Source organism: Lepidochelys kempii, chromosome 5 (assembly GCF_965140285.1).
Source record: "Lepidochelys kempii isolate rLepKem1 chromosome 5, rLepKem1.hap1, whole genome shotgun sequence".
Classification (NCBI taxonomy): domain Eukaryota; kingdom Metazoa; phylum Chordata; order Testudines; family Cheloniidae; genus Lepidochelys; species Lepidochelys kempii.
In genome coordinates, this window is record NC_136384.1 from 79,349,291 (window position 1) to 79,374,934 (window position 25,644).

A 25,644-nucleotide genomic window follows, 5' to 3' on the forward strand; every position below is an offset into this window, starting at 1 on the left:
TGTCTCCTATATTTAGATGCCAAATGCACTATTAAATTAAATGCACTTCTAATATTATATGCACACATCTGGGAAATATTCAGGCAGGTTATTAAAATTCACATCAAATCAGACTCCACTTTTCAGCTGCTGTTGGTTGAGGAATGTCCAGGTCTTTTGTTTTTCTCTCAGATTTGTGTTTTTGTATGTATGGCAATAAAATCCAAACTAAGACTTATAGTAGGGATAGGTTTTTACCATTTAAAAGATGTTGGCAAAATAGTTTATTTATTCAAACTTCTATCGGTTTTCCTGCATATAAATCACATTTAAAACAATGTGCTTTCTTTTCTCTCAGCAGTACCTTTTTTAACATGAAGTTGGCTTCCTCTTTGTATGAGTACTTTTTTAGAGTTTGGGGGGATATAACACAGCATCCTTCAGCAAAGGCCAGAGTATATGCAATAAATGAACTTTTTGAGTAGTGGCGTAGTGAGCTGTTCGCCAAAGATTCCCACTCAGAAACAACAAACTCTTCAAAGGTGCCTGATACTTCCTGTGATGTTCACCAGGATGAAGTCACAGTTCAACAAAATTATGTTGCTGAAAGCAAAAAATTTACTCCATCAGAATTCAAACTGCTGATCGTGGAAGCCAACAGAGTTGAAAATAATAATACTCCAAATAGAAAGCTGTGTCTGGACCTCATTGTGCTCAAGGTGGTGGGCTAAATTCATCCTGGGCTAACTCTATTGACTTAACATCTCATCAATGGTACTGAAAACAACTGATAGATGTAGAAGAATCAGTATGGGCACCTGATCTTCATTTCTTGTCAGGAGAATATCGAACAGTGCAGTACAATAGTTATACCATACCCAAACCTGAAAATAGTTTGTTTAATAGACTAACTGAAGTTAAGGCCATCTAATGATTCCAATTATTGTAAGAGCTACAACCCTTTCAGCAAAAAATTCCAAAAAAGGGAGGCTTGAAATGGGTAGTTGACCAGGTTGTCCATACCAAAAGATAATTTCCTGACCAAAGGTCTCAGAATGATTCCTTGTGAACAGGTAGCCCCCTGATTTTCTGAAGGAGAACTGTCTGTCTTCACCAACAGCAGAGCTTCCCCACTGGCTTTTACCATCCATCAAAGACATGAAACCCATTCACATCTGAACCTTCCCTGCTCCCTCCAGAATCTCAGTGAGTGATGCTGGCTGGAATTTACACAGAAAGGGCCTGGCCAATTGTCTCTCTGATATACTGCTTTACCACTACTGCCACACAGAACCTGGATCCTTTTAGGTGAGTTGAAACACATCAGAAGCATTTGTGTAACTTTGAACTCAAGAGAATTCTCCTTCCTTTTGTTGGAAAAGGGGGTAAATAAGTGGGCTCAAATTGACAGTATCTCTCCACTAGCTTCAGAGTAGCAGCCGTGTTAGTCTGTATTCGCAAAAAGAAAAGGAGTACTTGTGGCACCTTAGAGACTAACCAATTTATTAGAGCATAAGCTTTCGTGAGCTACAGCTCACTTCATCTGATGAAGTGATATGCATCTGATGAAGTGAGCTGTAGCTCACGAAGGCTTATGCTCTAATAAATTGGTTAGTCGCTAAGGTGCCACAAGTACTCCTTTTCTTTCTCCACTAGCTGTTTCACTTCTCTGACTAAAAGAGAGATGTCACTACATGTGTGACATTTTTTTTAAGTCAAAATATCTCCAACTCATATTTTAAAAAAAGGTTTATTATTACTGTATTTACATTTTTCCTCATGGATTACGTATGATTTTTTTTGGGCTACGTATCTTGCTAAAGCAATTTACGTGGCTGTGTATGTGACGCACCAATATAAGTTCAGACAAAATATCCTGATGTATTATTGATGTCAAATGGGGTTATTCTGGATGACCACCGGTGCAAATAAAAGCAGAATCTGGTCCATTGTTTGCAAATTCTGTAGTGTCCAAGTCTGGCACATTACAAGCTGCCTTCATTTCACTTCGTGAAACTGGGTTACACCAAGATTATCCCTCTGCAGCAGCTACTTGAGCCAAAGTCACAAGGTACTACCAACCAAGTCTTTTGTGGTAGCCAACCTGAAAGAACCAGACATACTACTGAATAACACCACGAGTGGTGGCAACTGGATTCGCGTTTTTTATAGCAGCACAAGCAGCCCCAACAAGCATTGACAATTCAGTTTTACTGTATGAAGCCGCTAATATGGTTTAGATTTGCTTTTGAGATTGAAGAAGGAGAGAAAAAGATACTGCACGAAGAAAAGAAATGTATCGCCTTTCAAGGAGCCTTTCAAGGAGGTAGAAGTGTTAAAACAGCTCGCATCCTTCCCAATAAGAAGTAAAACAAGGAAAGAAGTTGTGCTGTTGATCTAGTTAGCATACCACTTACCAGTATATCTGATTGTGGGTATCACTGTATCCCACAAAATCTCAAATCTATTTTCTGGAATTTTTCCTATCTATTCTGAACACCTCCATAGCTACAGTAATCGTTTTGCACTAACCTCTTCTGAATAATTATTAGGTCAGGCTAGATTTCATGTAAATTAATTAGTATATAACATAGAAACCATGCCATTTTAACTAAAACTGGTTGGGAGCTTTTCAACAAAATGTTTTTGTTGGAAAATGCCAATTCATCAAAACCAAACTTTTTGTGACTATTTCTCAGTTTTGATTATATTTTGTTATGAAGGTTTTTCTCAGGTCCAGCATGGGATTTCAGGTTAAAATATAATCGAGATCTCAGAATAGCCAATCGCCCAGTGATTAGGGCCCTCATCAGGGATATGGATGACCCAGGTTTAAGTCCCTGCTCTCCTTGATTCATGCAGGACTTAAACCTGGGTCTCCTCCATCCCACATGAGTGGCTAAACCACTGAGTGTGTGTGAATCATTCTGAAGGATCTTGGTTTCATTCCATGTTGGAACAGAAACAAATGTTGAAACCTGGAATTTTTAATCAAATATTCTTGGTTTTTGGTCAGCCCTAATTGTAATCTACAGTAGAACTTGAAATGAAATCTTATTTTTCTTGCAAGCTGGAAATGTATGGCTTATTTATCCCTCATGAGGAGATGATATATCTATTAGCCATGTTGTTACTTAAATGGGAGCTGTGACAAGTCTGTAACTCACACTTTTATTAGGCAGCCTCCAGAAGCAGTGCATCACATCAATATGTTGCTGATTGCCAACAGCAGTGATTCCTTTTCAACAACTATAAACTCACTGAACTTGTCTTTTACTCTGCAAAGTGTGAGAAAACCAAGAAGACAAGAATGGAAATCAGAAGAGAGTGTCCACTGCATGATTTTGAAACATTTTATCAAACAATTTTGCCTGCACATTATGTGCAGAGAAAGAGAGTGGCTCTATACGCACACTGTACACATATATGCATTCCTTAAACATTCTCATGAATAACCTATTGTATCAGAATCCTCAAAGTGTATTGTGCAGTCACCATACTGCTATTCAGGTCATATTTAGATCACTAGAACAATAAGCTGTAACTCACGAAAGCTTATGCTCAAATAAATGTGTTAGTCTCTAAGGTGCCACAAGTACTCCTTTTCTTTTTGCGGATACAGACTATTTGCTACTCTGAAACCTGTCATTCTCAGGCTGTAGTCCATTATCATTACCGAGTCTCTCCTTTTTTTCAACTCAAGAAACAGCAAGCTCTTTCTTCTCAGTGCTCACTGTCTCTTTTTTACCTTTTGGTAATTCTGGGGTTCTTTTCTCCTTCATGCTATGCAGTGGTAAATAATTCACTCGAGAGAATGCTTGATGAAATATTGTACCACATAGTAATTTTCAGGTGGCTTCTTTGATTACTAAACTTCAGCAGTAGCCATATGTTTTAGGCTGGATCATTCAAGTTACCTCATAGAAATTTTTTGTGATACTTGTAAGTACACAAATGTTTCAGATATTTCAACTCTAACTGTCAGATATAATTTTCTTTAGTTTTGGCACTTGTGGTGTTACTGCTGGAACAACAAGCAGTCTAGACCATATAATCATCTTCTCAATTGCTCATTTGTAGGGGTTAGAAGGAAATTGAATACTGACACCAAAATCTAGGGCAGAAATGGTCCTGACTCAATCAGTAAGGCTCTTGACAAGTGGTAGAATGGGACTAGTGAATTGGGTTTTGGGATTGATGCAATGGAATTACTTCTTTGCTACACTTCTGATTAATCCCCTTTAATAAATCTGTCTAGCTAATATCTTTATTTTACATTTTTTTAAAAAAAAACCCCACAAGGACTCATCAGTAATGGTCCAAAACACCACGGTAGCAGTAGGTGAAATCCTGGCCCCATTGAAGTCAATGGCAAAATGTCCATTAACTTCAATAGGGCCATGATTTTGCCCATAATGTTTTGGGGCCATTATTCTAGAATTCTGTAGTGCTTTGTCATAGGGGACTTTTTCTTCAGCATGGTCTCCAAACTCTTCAACCATAACAAGTCCCAAATAAAATATTAGAAAAAGGAATAGGGAATACTGGGGAGTTTTTTGTGTAAAGAGAGAAACTTAAGTGTGTGTGTGTGTGTGTGCCCAATACCACCTTCTGTTTGCTCTTGCCATTCGTCTGCAGTATAGTCAATTTGCCAATTGCTTCAGCTAAGGTTGGTTGAGGAAATGGATGCGCTGGTGGAAAAACCCTGCGCTACAGGTAGGAAAATATTTCTTTTCCTCATTCTTCTCTGTTTAGCCTTCTTTTTCAAAAATAGATGCCCAAGCTGCGCACACACAAGAGAAGTGTGAAGGTGCTCATAGGTAAGGGGTACCCATGGTGTGAAGCTGCGTATGCAAATTCAGTACCCATATTGCACCATCACCTATTATAACAGTAATCCTAGTAGTAGTGAATATTGTTTACAAAGGCCCCCAATCAGAATTGCTGGGCACTGTACAGAATAGAGACATTTCCCACCCTATACTGTGATGGGTGAGGTGCTATTTATTTTACATGCATAATTATCTGTTTATACTTTCACACGGTGTTTTCCAGGCTCAGATTTAAGTGCATCTTTTTTTAAAATATGATCCTCAATGGTCTTCTCTCCTAGAACTGGATTTTTGGCATTATTATTATTGCCTATTCCCCCCCAACCCCTTCCCACACACTTTTCAGTTCTCTGTTGACTTTAATTAAACTTCCTCTGTCAGCTCATGAGCATGGTGACTTTTTTAAAGTGTTCTTTTCCTTACTAATCAGAATTTCCCAGACTCTCCTGAGTCTACATTGAGTGTTAACAGTGATCTTCAGTTCATACAAATCTATTGTCTTGCCTATAAGACCTGTTCATTTATTCATAAGGTGCCACTAGTAGAGATGGAGCAAAAAAGGACAACCTGAAAGTCATCCTGAAGCTGTAGAACAAGATAATGAGTTGGGACAGCCCATTATTTTATTACCTAGAGCCATATGTCAATTAATAACAAAGAAATCACAACAATGTACTGAAGTGCTGTTGTAGATATAGTCAGAGGGAAAACTCCTGAATGGTAAACCGTGAACAATAACCATTATTCCTCTGAGTCATATAATCCCCAAAGACAGTAGAAAGCAGAGGAAGAAAAACACCCTGCATTAGAAAGAGTTTATAATTTCGTATCCGTCTGTCATCTGCTGTGCTAACTACAGCCAAGAGTTTTTTAATGTTCTCCCCAAAAGATATTTTGAAAACCTACCAAATAAATATTACAGTGAAGGAGTGGGGGAATTGCAGAAACAATGTGTGAAGAACATTTTTAGAGCTGTTGTATACCAGAAACAACTAAAACATTAAAGACTCATAAAAATAATATTTGAAATTGCAGACTAGATTTACACTTGATTATAAAGTACTTGTTTGGGGTTTTTTTTTTTTAAAAAAATATAGATTGGGCAATGATTTCTTTATACATTTTCACATCTCCCAAATGGTCTTCTCTCTCTCACACACACATCTATCTGTGAAACCTAATTATACCCTGAAACCAATTTCTTCTAGAACAGATTCCCTGCTGGGTAGAGGCTACTAGTATAGTTGTAGGCATTTATACATCTCAGACAGACTCACAGAGGCTATTCTTTAGCTCAGTAGGAAGTCTTAAGGAAAGGTTCTCAAGCAGGGTCTAACAGGGTCTTTATGACTTGGGAGTTTATTTTTTCCTCATCAGGGTAACTGCTTTGCTAGGGATACAGAGATCCTGAAGCTAACTGTCTCAGCCTTATTTCTGGCACCCAGCACTTGAAGCATTTGTGATCCTCAGTGGCACAGCAAAAGCTCCTGCAGAGGGAATAGCTCATGGGGAATTGTAAAACAAAAGAAGTTTCTCTAAGCAAGCTTATCTGCATTAACAGCCCTTGATTTTAGATAGTAGCAGTGCACCAACAATTCAGCCTAAAAGAATAACAGTGGCTGAGTAGAACAAACTTCCAACTGTGAAGCAATTATAGTGCTGTTGAATGGCTGATTGCTTGTGTGTGGTCCCTTTGGTTCCCTGGTGTAGTGTGCTTATGGTTTTGCAATTGGATAAAATGGATTGGAATGAGTGCTGTCATATAAAACTGCCAGCTGTTCTACTGTTAATAAAGACACTATTTAGCTATTAATACACCCCATTCTTCTGTACTGTGCTTATTCAAACAAAATATCTTTGTTTGTAGAGTGGGTGTGACTGCACCTGTTCTTGATTCAAGAATCCGTGGCCTATGAGAGACCCCCTGATACTCTTAAAAAACAATGCTAGCTTCCAGCCAGAGCCAGATACAAAGACTGTACAGAGTGGGCTTTACTTTCAAAACAGACCTAACAGACAATGTTTTAAAAACATAACGGGTTTGGATTTTAATTGGCTACTGTTTCTGCTCTTGGTTTATTTGTTAAGCACCCCGTTTTATTTTTTGTATGGGGCCCCATCACTAGCACTTAAGATTTCAGATTTGCTATCTTATAAGAACATAGAAAAAGTGACAAATTATGATTTGTACTGGAGAGCTAAGACTTGGTTCATTGCATTTTTTCCTAAAAATTGTGGGTCAAATTCTCTTGAGATATAAGACCACTGAAATCAATAGAGTTTATCAAAAGAGAATTTACCCCTACATCTTAAGCTTTCCTGGTCTGAAGTATAATATTTGGTTATGTCAGTGAAAGATAAAAGATGCTAAGCCTGGATAATTTAAAAAGATCTGAATGTCTTCCTAAGCAATAGTTTTAGAAATCTACAGAAATATACCTGTGCTTTCTTTCCACTCTTGATGTGAAAAGGAGATTAAACCATATAGTCTGGTGGTTAGAACATGGGAAACCTTGTTTTGACTATACCACTGAGTTGCAGTGTGAATTTGGGGAAAGTCACTGCTTTCCCCCATCTGAAAAATGGGGTAATATAGTTAACCATATTTAAGCCAGATGGTGACCTGAGAATTCACCCTTGCCTGGTAGTCAGGGGGCCTTCCTGTGTCCCTTGAGCCCCTGTGGTTGCTAATATAGCAGGTGGCAGTGCAAGACTGGCTGCAGCCCTGTTTTGCCAACTCCCATGCTGTTGTTGTGAGTCTCATGATAATCATTGTTTTTCTTAAAGCCCCAGCTCCTGGAGTCAAGTGGATATGTGATAATTTCAGCCTTCATTCTTAAGGAAAAAGTAAGTTTCTAGCCCTTGTTACTGTGGAGAAAGCTTCAAAATGTGACCCCAGTGTACCCTAAAGGCTCAAAAAAGCAGAAAGCAAATAAAAAGAACACCAAATCCATTATTTTCACATGGTTAGCCAAGTGTACTGTTCTGGGACCAGTTTCCCCAGCCCTCCAAACGTCCATGGCTCAAGGGTATTCCTGCCCTGCCAGGGCTTCCAGGCTACTTGATGTGGATCTGGGAGTCTGGAAGCACTAAGGCTAGCTCTAGATGGGGTCAACTCCTGGATCTGCAGCAGGGATCCTGCAAGACCTGAGAACTCTGGGTTGCACAGCTCTGGGATCCGGCTGGTTTGGGAGCCTGGAAGCCCTGGGGTTCCTGGATCAGGGCAGTCCTCATAGCCCACAGGCAGAGCTGGCCCAGAGCCATGGACCATTTGAGCAGAGGGAGCTGCTGACTGAAATTGAGATTCTTGTCAGATTCACCACTGCTGTGTGAATAAATATGTCAAAGATGTTCAAATGTCAGCAGATGCCATGGTGCTGTCAGTGCCATGTGTCAGTGTTTCTGAAACAATTTTTTTCAAGATTTCTGGTGCATGGGAAATTTCAAAAAAATTGGTTTAGTTCCTGCAAAGAGGAAATCCCTAATCTTAGCCAGCATTACATTGTGACTATTTGTCATGTTGCATCAGGTACCAAGACGCACAGTGGAAAGCCACAAACACAGCAACATTGTGACCTGATGTTGAGATGCAGTTTAGCCCTTTGCCTAAAAACAAACCTCATTAGGATCCCCTGAAAATTTGGTTGCCAGCCCTGCATGATAAGGAATATGTTGAAGTGTGGCCTGCTTCACCCCCATTGAAGTTTTTGCATTGATATCAGTTGGAGCAGTCTTAGACATTTTCTGAAGATTTCTCCCAGATGTCTCTATTCAGAAGTCAGAATTTGTAAATGTCATTTTATCATTCACTCCAGAGATTATGTGTCAATTTTGCAAACACATGCCTTAAGGAAGAGTAAAATCTCCTCTCCTCTCAAGATATTAAAATTTACAAATATTTGCTTCAGCCCTTTAGAGATCTTCATATTCTTCAGCTGTTACCTTGTGACAAATTATAGGTATGGGGAAGACATTCATGGCCTGAGTCTCCTCCTGCTTATGCTTCTGTGAATCAGGAGTAGTTCCATCAAAGTCAAAACATTTACTCCAGTGTAAAGACAATGAACATGAGAGCAGAACCAAGCCCATATTGTATTTCAAGGCTTAAACATGAGTGCAATCTACAACCAAGAATAAATGTGTTTAATGTAACCTTCACAAGTCATCAGCATGGAAACCTTTCATTTTGGTTTCTGTTTATTCATGTTACAAAATGCCTTTGTGTAAGAATTTCACTGGCCTAATTTAACAAAAAGCACATCAATAATGCAAAGCCCAACAAATGAGCTGATATATTATATTTGTAAATAGGGTAGCATTAGAACAAATGGCATTGGATGGACAGATTCAAGTTCTTTTTCTCTAAGCAAGAAAAGGAAATGTTCTTTATTATTATTATATATTTTATTTTATTTTAGTTGATATTATTGGCTGCTTTCTTTTGCCACCCTCTCTCTCTCTCTTTTATTCAACTCAAGAAGTGCTTCACTTAAATGTCCTTTATTTTTCTAAAGATGAATAAGCAAGTATGTTTCTACTAGACACTTTTTGGAATTATATAGGAAGATAATTTTTGAAGATTCTTCTTTTTTTATTTTTGTCTTTATTTTATTTATTTTATTTATTATGGAAGGAAGCAAGGTTTGTATTCGCAACCATAGGCTCCAACTTAGATCAGGACTGAGAACACATAGTAAGAGAATAGACAAGACAGATAAAAGGTCTTGAAAGGGATAAATAAATTCATCTTCTCTATTCCCACAATAAGGTGGATAACAATTATTATCCCCATTTAACAGATGGGGAACTCTGTTCCAAAGATTAATTGACTTGTCCAAGGTGACACAGGAAATCTGTTGCTGAGCCAGGAACTGCACCCAGATCTCCTCTCCCAGTGTATGTAAGAATATTTGTACTTAGAGTAAGAGAATTACAATAGGGTAGAGAATTACTCCAAGGAACCATTTCCCACTAGCATTTGACTATAGCTGGTGAATGGTAAGTGTTCAAGTTCTGACTAATTTCTACTCTTACAAAAAGTTATTAGAGGCTAGTTACTAGTTTATTTTCATTAACAATTAGGCATCTAAGCATGACAGCCAACCTCTCATGCTTTTTGCTTTCATCTACATCTTATTTTCCCTTTATATTTTAAAATTTACTCTTCAGAGAGGACCAAATCACAGTTTTAAAAATTACAAATAACTATTTGCTTTGGCATGAACAAGCTGATTTTGCTTTTTAAAATGAATTAATTCAGTTGATCATCCTTGCTACCTGAGTAAATAGCTTATTTCTTAACATTATTTCTCACATCGTAATTATTATAGAACAAAACAACCACATAGAAAGTATTTGCCCCTTCTGTTTGTCACAGGATTAATACATCTGATACACAAGAACTACTTTAAACTAGGCCCAGGATTTAAACAAAATATACAATCAATAAATTGTCTCTTTGATCAACTCAAATTATTTCTGAAAACCTTCAGTGACCTTCTAATATAATCTGAAAACATAGCGCTGTCCTAGAGCCATGGACCCAGCAGTCTGCCAGGCAAGCTGGCAAGGAACCAAGCGGGTTTCTGATGGAAAGTACCTGGCAGACATGGTTCCATTGGAGACCTGCCTGTACTTCAATGAAAATTCATTAAATCTGAGCCTTTCTCACTAAACATTTCTCTTTCAAGGCATCTGTCAGAGTTTCATCAGAGAATTTCTCATCAGCTCTAGTGACAAAGTCATGTTTATGACATGGTGATGGCTAAAACACATTTCCTAGCAAGATTAAGTGATCCTTTCTTGAAGAGCCAGGTGGTAGTGCTGTGGGGTTTAGAGAACAAAGGAGCATAGGTGATAGAACTAGGGATGCAGGGGATGCTGGCACATCCCCTTGCTTGAAATAGTTTCCATCATATACACGGTTTACAGTTTGGTTCAATGGCTCTCAGCATCCCCACTGGGCTGCATCACTTGAATCAGTCGGACTCTGGGTGGACACAGAGAGTTGACCACACAGGGCAGCTTGCAGAATTGGGACTAAATCATCACATAGTAAAGCTAAGCATTTCAAAAGCAATGAATACCCTCATACTAAACCCAAGAATTTCAAACCATACATCAACTTTGCAAACCTGTTCCCGTACCAACCCTCACAAAAACATAATACATTTTTATTGCCAGACCACAGATCCTACATGATCAGGTCCATTATTTCTCCTCCTCTCAACTCAGGACCCATGAGGTAAATTCTTAAGTGCCTGAGTCACTTTTGAAAATAGGACTTAGGTTCCCAAATTACTTGGGCCCTTTTGAAAGTTTTACCCTGGCCCTTTTCCTGTTGACAGTATTATCTGTGAGCATACCAGGATTTTTATGAATTTGTCCATTTTTTCTTAACTGGTTGACAAATATTTCTTTTTATATATTTGGGCCCATGGGTTTTCATGGGCTTCTTCGAGTGTTTTATTTTTGGTTGGTGTGACTGGTCACCTTATTCATGTGACATGGTGTCTGTGGATGACTTAATCTTTTGAAATAGGAGCAGTGCCTGAAGAATTCACTAGTGCTTTGTATCTCTCAGGTAGAGGATGGGGAACAGTTAAAAGAGAGTGATATAAAGGGATAAGCAGGCAAAGAAAATGTTAAGGTATTTGAAATCTTTTCCTGTCCGCTTTTGGAAAGAGCTTTATATTTGGCTAGGTTCCCAGATTTTAAAATAGCTGGATTCCTTATAGACTGAGAGGGAGAGGAAGATGTAAGCCTGATTTATTGGTTGTCTAGCAGACTTTACTTTCCATTTTCTCTTGTCACATTCCCAATGAGTAAATGTGTGTGTGTGTAAATACAGGCTGGCCAGGTAACCACTTCTAGGATCAGTATATTAATTCATATGTGAATATACTTGTTTACTTGCAGATATGCTTATTTGCCCATGAATATCATATTTGCACAATTAAAAGAACCTCATAAGAACATAAAAAGGATATATTGGATCAGACCAACGGTCCATCTAGCCCAGTATTCCATCTTCCAACTGTGGCCGGTGCCAGATTCTTCAGAGGGAATGAACAGAACAGGTCAATTCTGAGTGATTCATCCCCTGTTGTCCAGTTCCAGATTCTGGCAGTTGAAGATTTAGGGATGCCCAGAGCATGAGGTTGTGTCCCTGACCATCTTGGCTAATAGCCATTGGTGGACCTATCCTCCATAAATGTACCTAGTTCTTTTTGAACTCAGTTATACTTTTGGCCTTTGGATCATCCTCTGGCAATGAGTTTATAGGTTGACTGTGCATTGTATGAAGAAGTATTTCCTTTTGTTTGTTTTATACCTGCTGCCTATTAATTTCAGTGGGTGACCCCTGGTTCTTGTGTAATATATGATAAATAATACTTTCCTATTCACTTTCTCCACATCATAAATGATTTTATAGACCTCTATGATATCCCCCCCTTAGTCGTCTCTTTTCTATGCTGAACAGTCCCAGTCTTTTTAATCTCTCCTCATAGGGAAGCTGTTCCATACCCCTAATCACCTTTGTTTCCCTTCTGTGTACTTTTCGCAATTCTAATATATCTTTTTTAGATGGGGCGATCAGAACATTATGAAGTATTCAAGGTCTGAAAATACTACTGTGACCGGTTGGGTCACAGAAACCCCCTTGGGACTGCCACCTGTTGTGCTGAGACTACCCCTGAGCCCTTTTTCCTGCCTGCTTGGGGCCTCAGAACTCTGCCTTGTTTAAGCCAGACACGCTAGCCTGCTACAAACACAGACCTAGGTCTGAACCATGTCCCGTAAAAGCTGAAGGCTCAACTGAAAACAGCTTAAGAAGTGCTCCTGTTTCCAATACCCAGGTACCCGGCTCCCAATGGGGTCCAAACCCCAAATAAATCCGTTTTACCTTGTATAAAGCATATACAGGGTAAACTCATAAATGGTCCACCCTCTATAACACTGATAGAGAGATATGCACAGCTGTTTGCTCCCCACCCCGCAGGTATTGATATAGAAGCCCTCTACACCAACATTCCACACAAAGATGGACTACAAGCTGTCAGGAACATTATCCCTGATAATGTCACGGCAAACCTGGTGGCTGAACTTTGTGACTTTGTCCTCACCCATAACTATTTCACATTTGGGGACAATGTATACCTTCAAATCAGCGGCACTGCTATGGGTACCCCCATAGCCCCACAGTATGCCAACATTTTTATGGCTGACTTAGAACAACGCTTCCTTAGCTCTCGTCCCCTAACGCCCCTACTCTACTTGCGCTATATTGATGACATCTTCATCGTCTGGACCCATGGAAAAGAAGACCTTGAGGAATTCCACCATGATTTCAACAATTTCCATCCCACTATCAACCTCAGCCTGGTCCAGTCCACACAAGAGATCCACTTCCTGGACACTACGGTGCTAATAAGCAATGGTCACATAAACACCACCCTATACCGGAAACCTACTGACCGCTATTCCTCCCTACATGCCTTCAGCTTTCACCCTGACCACACCACACGATCCATCATCTACAGCCAAGCTCTACAATACAACCGCATTTGCTCCAACCCCTCAGACAGAGACAAACACTTCCAAGATCTCTATCAAGCATTCTTACAAGTACCCACCTGCTGAAGTGAAGAAACAAATTGACAGAGCCAGAAGAATACCCAGAAGTCACCTACTACAGGAGAGGGCCAACAAAGAAAATAACAGAACGCCACTAGCCGTCACCTTCAGCCCCCAACTAAAACCTCTCCAATGCATCATCAAGGATCTACAACCTATCCTGAAGGATGACTCATCACTCTCACAAATCTTGGCAGACAGCCCAGTCCTGGCCAACAGACAGCCCCCCAACCTGAAGCAAATACTCACCAGCAACCACACACCACAGAACAGAACCACTAACCCAGGAACCTATCCTTGCAACAAAGCCCATTGCCAACTGTGTCCACGTATCTATTCAGGGGACACCATCATAGGGCCTAATCACATCAGCCTCACTATCAGAGGCTCGTTCACCTGCACATCTACCAATGTGATTTTTGCCATCATGTGCCAGCAATGCCCCTCTGCCATGTACATTGGCCAAACTGGACAGTCTCTACGTAAAAGAATAAATGGACACAAATCAGATGTCAAGAATTATAACATTCAAAAACCAGTCGGAGAACACTTCAATCTCTCTGGTCACTCGATTACAGACCTAAAAGTTGCAATATTACAACAAAAAGCCTTCAAAAACAGACTCCAACGAGAGACTGCTGAATTGGAATTAATTTGCAAACTGGTTACAATTAACTTAGGCTTGAATAGAGACTGGGAGTGGATGGGTCATTACACAAAGTAAAACTATTTCCCCATGTTTATATCTCCACCCCCCACCCCCACCCCCACTGTTCCTCAGACATTCCTGTTAACTGCTGGAAATGGCCCACCTTGATTATCACTACAAAAGGTTTTCTTCCCCCCCGCCCCCCCAACGTTCTCCTGCGGTAATAGCTCATCTTAAGTGATCACTCTCCTTACAGTGTGTATGATAACACCCATTTTTTCATGTTCTGTGTGTATATAAATCTTCTCACTGTATTTTCCACTGAATGCATCCGATGAAGTGAGCTGTAGCTCACGAAAGCTTATGCTCAAACAGATTGGTTAGTCTCTAAGGTGCCACAAGTACTCCTTTTCTTTCTGCGAATACAGACTAACACGGCTGCTACTCTGAAACCGTACATACCCTGGGTTAATTAATAAGTAAAATATGATTTTATTAAATACAAAAGGTAGGATTTAAGTGGTTCCAAGTTATAACAGACAGAACAAAGTAAATTACCAAGCAAAATAAAATAAAACACACAAGTCTAAACCTACTACAGTAAGAAAGTGATTGCAGATGAAATCTCACCCTGAGAGATGTTCCTATAAGTTTCTTTTACAGACTAGCCTCCTTCTAGCCTGGGTTCAGCAATCACTCACACCCCTGTGGTTACTGTCCTTTGTTCCAGTTTCTTTCAGGTAGCCTCTCCACCCCCAAAGGATATCTTCTGAGCCAGCTGAAGACAAAATGGAGGGGTCTCACAGGGGCTTAACTAGACTTTCTCTTGTTGCAGCAGAGGTGAAAGTGGGACGGTGTAGGCCAGTACAGCATACTGGTAAGAAGTGGCCACTGGTACAGGCCTGTACACAGCCAATGTTAAAGCGCTGCCGCTGCCTCCTCTTTCTCTTGTAGGTGTAGACCCACTCCTCTCTCCTATGCAGAATCCAACTCCAAGATGGAGTTTTGGAGTCACATGGGCAAGTCACATATCCATGCATGACTGAGTTCCTTATTAGCCAGGCCACATTCTTGGGAAAGCTCAGATGTGGATTGGCATCTCCAAGTTCATTGTTAGCTTAAGTGTTTCTTGATAGGGCACTTACTGAGAATAGTCTTTTCTCAGGAAGCTGACCAACTGCTTCACTGAGGCTACTTAAAATTAAACAGGTACATAGCCAATATTCATAACTTTGAATACAAAAAATGATACATGCATACAAATAGGATGAATAGATCCAGTAGATCAAACCTTTGCAGAGATATGTTACATGGCATATCTAGCATAAAACATATTCCAGTTGTGTCATATTTATTTTCATAAGCATATTTCCATAAAGCATTATGGAGTGCAATGTCACAACTACTATTATCTATTCCTTTTCTAATGGTTCCTAACATTCTGTTAGCTTTTTTTGACTGCCACTCAGGGTGAGAGTAAGATAAATTACTTACCAGTATGGGGGCCCAGCTCTGGGACCCCAGAAGGGATGGGGCTGCGGGCAGAAGGGGCGGGGCTGAGGGTCAATCTCCCCCAGCCAGCCCTTCCATACTGTCCGGCTGGCACCACCCGGGGCTCCAGTGGTGATTTAAAGGGCCCGGGGCTCCTGCTGCTGCCACAGTAGCGGCGCTGGCATCTCTGAGTCCCAGGCCATTTTAAATCGCCCTGGGGAAGTTGCCCTTTTTGCCTACCCCCACCCCCCATTAGCGGCCCTGCCAGTAGGGTGTCTACCCATTGGCAGCCCGGAGGGGGGGGGTGCAAAAGGGGCAGCAACGTTAAAGCACTGCTCCGGCAGTATGCCGTACTGGCCCGTACCGTCCCACTTTCACCTCTGCTGCCACTGCATATTGGTCCGATGTTTTAATAGAACTATCCACAATGACTCCAAGACCACTGGAGTTTTCTTCATTCTGATGTACTTAAATCAAATGTTTGTTAGTTTTTTGTGTCTTTAGCTCATTACACTTTTTCCCCCCAAGCATTCATGCAAAATAAAAAAACAGACAATGGAAAATAAGCAAAATATGTTATGAACATGGTCAGATAAAATTTTGATTCAGTGAACGTTTGTTAATATGTTTTTGCCATTTGTGCAGCTCTAGTATTATCCATATCTTGTCTTCTCTCAATGCGCGAGCACACTTTCTCTCTTTCACTCCCACCCCCTCAACAAGATTTTTCCCACCTTGCTTTTTCTGACCCCTTTTTTTTCTATTTCCACCATTCATTTCTTATCTCCATTATCTTTTTCATAGACCTGTTTACAACTAGACAAATTCACATGTATTTAAGCCACCCTAAGCCCAGTGCAGACACTGCTAGGTTGACAGAAGAATCCTTCCGTCCACGAAGCTACTGCTTCTCGAGGGGTGAATTTACTCCAGTGATACAAAAACCTTTCCTGACACTGTAGCAGTGTCTGCACTACTGTGGCACAGTTGCAGCACCTCAGCTGAATTGCTGTAGCATTATATAGTGGACATGCCCTTATTTTTCCCTCATTTTTTTATTATATTCTGTTTTTTCACCTCTTTCTATTTCCTCCCATTTTCTGCCCACTCTTGATTCTCCCTGAGATGAATCCTGTTCTCATTTAAATCAAAGAGAGCTTTTTGCCATTGGTTCCAGTGGAAGCAGGATTAATTTGCAAGTTCCCATATACTCCTCTTCCTTACATCCCAATTCTTCCTCCTTCACAGTTTCCCAATCTCTTTCCTTCCATCCCTGCCAAAATCCCCCTCATCTTTCCTTCTGCCTCCCTGAATTCCTCACATCTTTCCTCCCACCACCAGGTTCCCACATCCCACCTTTCTTTGTCTCTCCATCCTGGATTCATCAGTTCTCATGTTTCTTCCCTTTCCCTGGTTGCCCATCTCTGAGAGCCAGGCACTGTGAGACAGCTCAAGAATGAAAGAACTTGACAGACGCAGCATGTAAGAATAGAATCAGAAAGCCAGCATAGAGTGAGATGGATCTAATCTGTACAGTCTGTATCCATCTGTGCAAAACAATTCATTTTTGTTTGGACCAGTGCTGGATGGTGTTGACATTACATGGGGCTGTGGAAGAAAACAGTACATACCCTACTCAAGGTGACCACTAGTTTTAAAGCCTCTGCAGCCCTGAGTAGGAGAGGATGCACTCAGAGAAATTTAACATTGCAGAATGACAGTCAAAATTCTTCAGTATTTGCTAACTATATATTTGTTCTACACTTGCATGCTTCTGCCATTCCAAGAACCTTCTTTATCTCAAGTCAGGCTGTTGCCAAATTGCTTCCATTTGTAAATTATTCATATGAGGCAAAAGCTTTTGACTATGTTTGACAAGACAACTTCTTTAGCAAAGTCATTAAGATAAGAGACCTCTGCAGGGATAGAAGTTATTCAGATTATATATAAAACCTCTTGTGTGTATGTATGGTGATTTTCTCTCCCTTCTTCTCTCTCCCTCCTAGCCCCTCCCCTCCCCCACCATTTTTTGTCCCTTCAACTAAATGCATTAAAATGTAACAAATTACTATGTTGCCACAAGTAATGGATGCTTCTGTTAGCATTCCAAGCAGTTCTGCTCACAGAGTTATAAAACACTGAAAATGGAAATTTAGCCTAAGGAAAAGTTTTGCATTCTAAGCTCAAATGTAATTTTAGAAACCGTGGATATTAAAAAGACAACATATTTTCTAAGACTTCTGTTGTACTCGATTTATATGTGTTGAGTTATGATTTTTAAGGATTTTACATTAAAGTAACTTCTTAGAATTTTATTTGCAAAGATGTATGTAACTCTTCGTGTGTATCTACCTATCTAGAGAAAGAGAGGGAGAGAAGGGGAATATACGTAATGGTTGCAGTGGTATAAAAGTATTTATTAGCATGAGTTTAAGATGAGCTGTTATTCATGAATGGCAAAACCGTGGGTGAGTTATGTAGGTGACACCAAATGGGCACCAACAAAAGCTTTATGCTTTTTACCTCAGCACTATGGTTTTCCTGTCCTGTAAAATTTTTTGAAATTTTTACCTGTCTCAAATCGGGACAAAACATTGAAATCTTGAAAATGTTCACAAACAAAAAAACCCCCTGATTTATTTATTTATTTATTTATTTATTGCAGCAGGGCTGGGCAATCAAAATGTTTTGTTTCAATAATTTCAAAATGTTTCACTTCAGCTGTGACCTGTTTCCCCTTAATATCTTTTTAGTTTATTTGCTTAAATTTCCAGATGAAAAGTCATTTCAAAAATGTCAAAATGAAACGTTTCAATAATTACAATTTTTTTCTCTGCATTTTAGAGTCAGAAAATTCATCAAACCAGCCCTGTTTAACACAGCATTTCAGATGAAGTTAATTGGCATTTTGGTGAAAAAAAAATAATCAAAAAATGCTCAGCCAGCTCTACTAACCATCCCATTAGCTATCTTGGATAACCCACATGTGTTGCAGAGAAACGACTTTAGGATTGTTTTAAAGAGTTAGCAAATGTTCTTTGGGGCTGTTTTTTGTATTCTTTCTTCTGTAAATCAATTTACAGTAAGTCCCACTGTTTAGGGCTCAAAGGGAGACCATAACAACCTTCAAAAATAACCTACACCAATATTTTTATGTAAAACCATCACAGTCTTCAATCTGAGTACCTGTGATTCTTCGTGTGCTAGGACTTAGAACCAATACTTGGTGTCATTAGATGCATGGGTTCTCCTCTTTAAAATGGCATAAAGCTCCCATTTTCAGCCCTGAAGGGTATGGAATAATACTTTGTAAAGCAGGTATTTAAGTTGTCACAATAAAACTAGGGCTGATATGATAGGAGGCAGTTCAGACTTCAGAGCTACTGTTTCAACCTCAGGAACACACCACTTCATCTGTTTAAACTTGTTTCACATTTCTAAGGTAATCTTTGCAACCATATGTGCCTGAGACTTTTTTAATGAAACCTTAGATTCTAGAAGACAAGAAGTCATCCTTAAGAAAAAATGTTCATGCTTGCCATCTGTGAACTGGCCCTGAGCTTACTCGAGCTATGGAAAATGACTTCATGCCCTCAGTATAATTATGAATGCATATAGATAGCTCGGTGCTTCGTTACCTATTTGCCCATACATTTACCCAATCTGAGCATACATTTGCTCTAGTTATATCCACAAATTGGTTTGCTCATAGTGCCATGCATATTCACAAGCAAGAGTGACACTTTACAGATTAAAAATTTGGTCCATACTGTATGTCATTTTAAGCATTAAGCACTAATACATTAATACTAGTTAAGGATTACTTAGACTGGGGCATTCTTTGCAATATGGTCCATATCTTCATATATCTGTGGACAGTAACCGGTATAACGGACACCATTCCAATTTGGGGCTTTTGGGTGCTACTGCAGTAGAAATAATAAATAATAGTAATAATGCACATTTCTGAGTGTGCAGTTTTGCATTCTAAATTCTCTTGATTCATATTAAACTCTTCCAGATGAAAATTGTCCTCAGTGGTTAACTTTTATTAAGTAAGCCCCATGACAGGGGTTGCTTCCATGATTCTAAATAAATAAGCACTACTGTGGCTTGAAACTGATATACAATTATAATCATCTTATTCAGGGAATGGTAGTATTCATCATGTTGTTAGTATTGTAAATTTGTACCATTGTAGATCGGAGTCACACAGCTTGGGGCCTTGTATCTTCACCTATTGTTTTCCTTGTGTTATGATAAATTTTCAGCAACACTTGATTAAAACTGCCAATTTGTTGGGTATAAAGAAAATCTCTTGACACCACCAGGACTAATTAGTTGTCTTTGCCAAAGGGGTAGTTGAATAATTGCATGCGATTATTGCACAGCTATGGTGCTTTTCATGTCAGTTGCAATGCAATGAAGATTGATTCCCTTTAATTAATCATTCAAAAATAACCCCCTTGTATCAAATAAGAGCAACTATGTTCCTACATCGTTCTTCCAAAAGGCTCCTGAATGCAATTGGTTCCCTGATGAGATAGCATTGTAATCTGCATGTGTATGTGCCTGTCCTAAATAGGAGGATCTGCTTTGTAACTGGTTGTGGATCGTGGATCCTAGTTTCCTTGTTCTTTAACCACAGTCCCTAACTTGCTTTATAATCTTAACAGCTGCAAGCACATGAACATAAGCAGGAAAAATCCAGCTTTTACTAATTAAACTCTGGACAGGAAGAGGAGCTTCAACTCGGTTCTGTTTTATAATATATAAAGCAGAACAGAGTTGAAGCTCTCGCTCTCTCTCTATATATATAATGTCCACTCTGTACCTATCTACCATGTTAAATTGGCCTCATGCAAGCATAAAATATTTCTTGGTAGGATTTTATGCTGCCAGATAATATTCTCATTATAAAAATACTTAAAGACATTGGGCCATCTCCTGCTGGAACCAATGGAGGTACTCTAGATTTACACTGGTGTATTTGTTTTTGTTGGTTTTTCATATGTTCTTTTTACTTTCCAGATTCTATATCATTCTCTTCTGAGCTAATTGCTTCCTTTTCTAATTCAGATTGTGACAAGGTGTGACTCCATTCTGGGCTGGAAAGGGTTAAGACCAGACTTAGGCTCAGGTAACCACATCCACTGCACCTGTGCTGGGTTTGGTCTTAAAAAGAGGGAAGTCCGGAAAGTTGAGAGGTGAATGGGATGAGTGCTGACAGGAAGTTCCTAACCAGGATTAGCAGCCTGCTAGGCGGCAAGGAACCCTGTGGGGACTTTGGCTGGCCAGGTCGGCTGCAGAAAGGAAGGCTTCAGCCAGGAAGACAGTGATTGAAACTATGCTGTCTGTCTGAGAGGTGTGGAGCCAGGGTGTAACAGCTGGCAATTATTTATGGGAGCAGGGACTACAGGTAGGGCCTGGCTGGGTGGAGGATTCCTTTGTTTTATGCCTTTTGTTCTCTGAAGGTCTCCTTTCATCTGGAAGAGGTGAGACTGGGTGGAGTGCTGGAGCTGTAAGAAGTAGATTGTTGCAAACCAAAGAGCTGTTTGGTGGGGAAAACAGAGGCAGAGTTGCTACAACTCTATAACTGGCCGTGAAGATATGCCCTGGCTGGTGAGTTTGCTCTGTTACACTGACCATATATTTATGTTAAAAATATTAGCTATTTTAATCTGAAGAAGTAGTTTAAGCATATTCACCATTTATATGACCAGATATATAAATGTAAGATTTCTACCCACAATGGCATTATGTTTTTCTGAAAACAGCTGTTGTTGGTTGGGTTTGGTTTTTTTTCAGTATTTTTTTTTCAGTATTACAGAATCCTCTCAGTTAGTATAACATCTATATATTAAGATAAATGATAGGCCTGACATGTACTATTTAATAGGTATGTGGAGATCTAGGAGTTCGATTCATGTCCATCTCTATGAGGTAGCATAGTCATTCTACCAAAGACCTACGGTTAGAGAGACAAAAGTATATGAAATGTTGCTGGATTGCTCATGAAATGTTTGTGAATCTTTTTGCTCATAAAACTGGGATGACATGATATAGTCTAACCAAGTTATTCACACTGTTATGTATAAATTAATTTGAATTGTTCTAATACAGTTCGGAACTCAAGGCTCAGAAAAGGCTTAGAATTTCCTGGCAGAACATGTTGTGTCAGTTTGCACCAACAACTACACAGGTGGTGGTGGTCCTGTAGGAGTTTCCAACCAGTAAATGGTAGAAAATATTGAATTTACTCATGAAGGAGCAGCCACACTACTATTCACTGCTAAGGTGCCACATAGCTATACTATAGATGTATAGTATGTCTGTATATAGTTACATAAATGATCAGTACCCAAATACCATTCAATTTTATTTTATCAAATAAGATATTCTGAACTTAATTCAATGCTATTTTATACCAGTGTAATGAGTGTCAGTGGAATCTGATTCCTAAAAGACATGGGGATGGGGCGGTAATCAGGTGGTGGAATTGCAAAGTGGATGCAACTTTACTTATTGGAAGATGCTTCTGAAAATCCTACTAAGCATCTATCTGCACATCTAGGTGCCTAAATAGCTTTCAAAGTCTGACCCATTGTATATACATGTGAAAATGTAGCTTGAATGAGCCACAGAAAAGCAGATTTCTATCCAGGATAAACTTGAATATAACTCAAGTAAAGATTTTTATATTGTAACCAAAACATGGACACGCTGTCCAAACTTGTGGAAAGTGCTTTTTTTCTCATGATAAATCTCCTTTTCCGCTTTTCCATAGATTTCAATTTCACTTTAATTAAGTTTTAATCTGTCTCTGTATAAAACTCTAGCTTACTGTGGTTTAATAGAATATAAAACATAGTAAATTTAACACTATGTGTGGTTATTGTATTCTTATTATTGGAAACAACTACTTGGACAATACCCATGTCAAGTGAGAAATGAAAATAATGTACAACCACTACCTTCTAGCTCACTAAATCGTCTCTCTGAAGAACCTATTTAGTAGAGGGCAGTACACAAAAGAGAGGTACAGTAAATGTAGATGTTATAAATTCCATGAGGGTTTAAGAAGCTGAACCATCTATTTAATTCTACAAAGAGTTGTTTTCTATATATGTTGATTGCACATTCATTCTTTAATCATTATAGATTTAAAGCTAAAAGAAAGACAGTACTAAAATTTCTTCCGTAAATTGTTGAACATTTACAATAGATATAGAAATGCACAGTGTGAACACTGCTAAAGCTGTGAGAAAGTAAATTGGTACCACCACAGGAAATAAAGCTTATACATAAGGACTAAGAGCTCACTAGAATATATGAGCACATTTTGTACTAAAAGGGATTATGTAGCCCATAATGCCTGCTTCCTGAAATGTACGTTTTGGCTAATAAATTTACAACAATTAAAAATAAATTCTCCTGTTTTATGAACCAGAAGTACAAAAATTCTACTGGATATGCTGGAAAATCATATTTATAAACAAGTTTTAGTGATTAAGTTCAGATCCAAAGCATGCTGCTTTTGGTTTCTTGCACAAAGAGCAATCACATAATATGTTCATGTTTTTGCCCATTTGCCAAGGAAGGGCTTGAAATAAAAATGGAAAGCACAAGCAGTTCCACTTAATATATAATTTATCTTAAAATACAAAAGAATGTTCCTTTATACAGCATATAATCAGGCGGCGGAATTCACTTCAATATGATGTAACCAGGGCTAACGAGTCTACACTTGCAAAATTGTGGTCTTCAGTCATTCCTGAAAAAAATATTTGTATGACATTTGCTTTTGCTCAAATTAGTATTTGTCCACAAAAATACTTGTTTCTGAGTGCATTTACCCATTATGCAATTACCAAGACTGTCTAGTTGTAATGCTAAAAAGTCAAGCTCATGATGTTTCATTTGCAGGCGTGCAAACAAAATATTCCAAACCTTGTGCTGCCAGGTGTAAAATACCTTGTAAAGGGATTTAAGAAGGAATTTTTTCTCTCATATACATTACTGCATTACTCAGTATATCCTTACAGTGCAAATAATATCAATAGTATTTTCATTGCCCTCATTACTGTAGTATTTGAGTGTCTCAGTTGTGTGGTGTGTGTTTGTTTGTGTTTTTTTTTTTTTTTACAACACCCCTGCAAGATAGCATTTCCCTATCATCCCTGCTGCTCAAGGTCACACGGGAATTCTGTGGCAAAGTGAGGACTTGTACTCAGGTCTCACAAATCCTAGGCTACTGTCTTAATCACTGAACAATCCGTACCTCCCTTTAGGCATCCTGGCCATTGCTAAAAGGCAGATTATTATACAATTCCTTTTCAATTAAGAATTGGTTGTGGAATCCTATCTTCCAAAATGCATCTTCAGTGTCTTCTGTGGCCATGTTATTCACTGAACTTCAGCTCTTTCTTCTCAGGGTTGCCTAACCAGTTTTTTTCCCAACATCCCAATGACTACACTGCTGGACAACTGGACAACAGTCCTAAATTCCTGGTTTGATGGTTGACAAGTGTGCTTAGTAAAATGGAAAATCTGAAATGGGGATGGTATGGAATAGAAGGTCAGAAAGGACCATCACACTCATGTAGTCTGACCTCCTGCACATTCCAGACCATAAACCGCACCCACCCTCTCCTGTTACAGACCCATAACCTGTAGCTAAGTTACATGACTTATGAAGAGAGGCTGAGGGAACTGGGATTGTTTAGTCTGCAGAAGAGAAGAATGAGGGGGGATTTGATAGCTGCTTTCAACTACCTGAAAGGGGGTTCCAAAGAGGATGGCTCTAGACTGTTCTCAATGGTAGCAGATGACAGAACGAGGAGTAATGGTCTCAAGTTGCAGTGGGGGAGGTTTAGATTGGATATTAGGAAAAACTTTTTCACTAAGAGGGTGGTGAAACACTGGAATGCGTTACCTAGGGAGGTGGTAGAATCTCCTTCCTTAGAGGTTTTTAAGGTCAGGCTTGACAAAGCCCTGGCTGGGATGATTTAACTGGGAATTGGTCCTGCTTCGAGCAGGGGGTTGGACTAGATGACCTTCTGGGGTCCCTTCCAACCCTGATATTATATGATTCTACATGATTTAAAGATGTGTGTTTGATTTAAATTAAAGATGAACAAATGGGGGTGGGGGGATATTCACACAATTGAATTTTTAAAGAAATTTAAATTTTCGACCTTATCTGTGACATTTTTGTATTTGATCTCTGCAAATATATGAATAGTGAAGCTTTATTTCAATTGTTTCAATACTTACAAAAAGCACATTTTTAGTTAAATTTCTAGACTATTTGCTAAGAGTGAATTCCAAATGTTATATAATGAAATAGTGTGAATATTATAAGTCACCCAGTCAGGGAACAGAAACAATACTGTGTGACTTAAATGATGGTGGAACCAGAATGCACAATGGTAACAGGTCTTCTACACTTTGCTACAGTGTGACTTTCTGCAATTTGTTTCTCCTCTTGGTCTTTGTCTACAGAGCTGGGTCGGAAATGATTTTCCTATTTTTTTTTATTTGTTTTCCCATTTCAAACTAGGATAATTTTTTTTATTATTAGTTTGCAAAAAAATTGAGATTGGAGTGGATTAATTAAAAGGTTTCATTTAATTTCAATCTTTTTTTCACCTTTCTTTAGTATAAATGAACTAGCATTTTGAAACAAGAGGTTTTAAACCAGGAAATAAAACTTCTCATTTGAGAAAATGTCAGAAGAGGATGTTCTGACAGCTTTGAAACTCTTTCTTTCAAAAAAAAATTTGTATCTGGATATTTGTTGAAACCAACACTTTCTTCTAAATAGTTTTGGTTTTGAGAACTCAATCAAATGAAAGTAGCTTCGGTAAATAGAATCCTCCCCTCCCCCCCACTGCTGTACCTTCAAGAAAAATTGGCAGTCATGTTGTTGAAGAGTGTTTTGGAGTCAGAGGTCAACATGTCTGTGGAAAGAATAGAACACAAGCACAATAAGTGCCATTTGGCTCTGGGCCTGCCTCCATAGCTCAGGGGGTTAGAGGAACACTCCCAGCATGA